The sequence below is a fragment of the Rhagoletis pomonella genome, unplaced genomic scaffold (assembly GCF_013731165.1).
Source record: "Rhagoletis pomonella isolate Grant_MI unplaced genomic scaffold, Rhpom_1.0 Rhpom_scaffold_00006, whole genome shotgun sequence".
Classification (NCBI taxonomy): Eukaryota; Metazoa; Arthropoda; class Insecta; order Diptera; family Tephritidae; genus Rhagoletis; species Rhagoletis pomonella.
In genome coordinates, this window is record NW_023458560.1 from 25,668,438 (window position 1) to 25,670,652 (window position 2,215).

Sequence of the window (2,215 nt, forward strand, 5' to 3'; positions counted from 1 at the left end):
CATCAAGTTTGAAAGATTTTGATTATTCTGTTACGAAAGTCTTACAAAAAGCCCTTGACAACTGCCATGCTGAAAAGCTCTTTTGGCAAAAAACACCTACATATACGTAAATCATTTTGCTCGCGCTACTCCAACAATCGCAATGGCCGAGTAAGCAAAGCACTTGCGTGCCATTCGATATGTCCGAAGGTCGAAGCCTCGGGAAGCGGAATTCTCTTTTTAATTATATTAAAATTTCCTTTAAATTTTAGATTTTCAAGTTTCAAGAAAAATAAATGTATATACTATTTCATTTAATTTTCAGAAATTGATTTTTTGTTTAGTTTTTAAATTTTATTGTTTTAAAAAGACAAGTATTTCCTTTAGTTTGATTAAATTTTTAGAAACATATTTTTCCCCCTTTTTAATTATATTTCTTTTATTTTTGAGACCGTATAGTATTAGAAATAAAAATATTTTTTTTTTAATTTTTTCATTTTCATTAACAATTTCATTTATTATTATTGTTTTCTTTTTAACCGACTTCACAGAACGGAGAAAGTTTATGAATTCGTCGGAATATTTTTTTTTATGTATGTTACCGCATAACTTTGGACCAGGTTAACCGATTTCTATAATTTAAATTTTTTTAAATGAAAGATGTTACCTCACAGGTGGTCCCATATTAATTTGGTATAAATCCGATCATCAGATCATGAAGAAATTAACGATAATCTTAAATTTTATTTGAGAATTGAAGTCGGCTTAGTTTTTTGCTTAATAATTACTTGTTTTAATTAAAGAGGAAAGAAGTTTCTTTCCTATCATTTCATTTTTAGGAACTTATTTAATTTTCTTTTCTTGAATACTTTACCTTCCTTTTTAGATTAATCTTTTGTTAAAATACATATATTTTTTTCATTTCATTTAATTTTTTGGAAATCGTTTTATTAATTTTTTTTTTATTTATTTAACTTTTTTTTAAGTTTTCTTAAAATTTTTATTTTTTATTGTTTTAAAAAGAAACCTATATTTTTTAGTTTCATTTAATTTTTAGAAAACTTTTAGCCAAAATACGAACAGAATAACGCTATGGCTGCTTTTAACCAAATTCATGTAAGTGAAAATTATTTATTATATGAAATTTTCGAATTTTTGGTTTCACCAATCCATTTTAATTTGTTCTTAATTTTGATTTAAGTGGCCTATAGTCTTCACTTGAATAAAAATTAAATCAGAATAACCACACTCAGAGATGTTACAATCAATATACACACCACAATATTGTGTATCAGCTGCTAACTTGTATACCATTTATGTTTTTACCACCACTTTTAGCACGGTGCTGCCTTATTTCCATTCCCTTAAATAAGGAGCTTATTGAAACTGAGAAATAAATAAAAATTTTAATTAAAATTAATTAAATTAAATTAAATTAAATTAAATTAAATTAATGAAATTAGTTTGGTGAAACGCAGCCTAAGACCACTTCGTTAGCGGAACTTTCATGGTGAAAAGCTCTTTTGAAAGAAAGCAATTGTATATCATTTTCCTCGTGCTACTGCAATAGTCGTACTGGCCGAGTGAGCAAAGCACTGGCGTGTCTATTCGTGATTTTTATTGATTAATTAATTTATTTTTTCATATAAACTTTTTTTTAATTCTTAGATTTTCGTGATTTAAAAAATATATACATTGGTATTTTTTCATAAATTTTTTTTTATTTATTATTTAAATTTAGTGATTTTATTGTTGTAAAAAAAACATTCATTTAATTCTTAGGAATATATACATATATTTCTTCATCGTTTTTAATAAATTTTATTAAAGTTAATTTTATTTTTTTATACTGTTTTGTTTTTATTTTGGTTTTAATTTCAGTTAATTTATGAACTATTTTTTTATAATTTAGTTTCATTTCTTTTTTAATTCTTTCATTGTCATTTAGCATTTTCTTTTTATCATTTATTTTCAGAAACTCATTTAATTTTCCTTTCTTGAATTATTTTTATTTCCTTTTTAATTTAATTTTCTTTTAATTTTTAGATTTTATTGTTTTAAAAATAAACATATTTTTAGTTATTATCATTTAATTTTTAGAGACCTACCTTTTTTGTGTTTCTTTTTTAATTACTTTCTTGCTTTTTTAATATGTATTTTTTTCTAATTTTTATTGTTTTAAAAAGACAAATATATTTCTTTTATTTAATTTAATTTCTTTAAAACGTATTGCTAA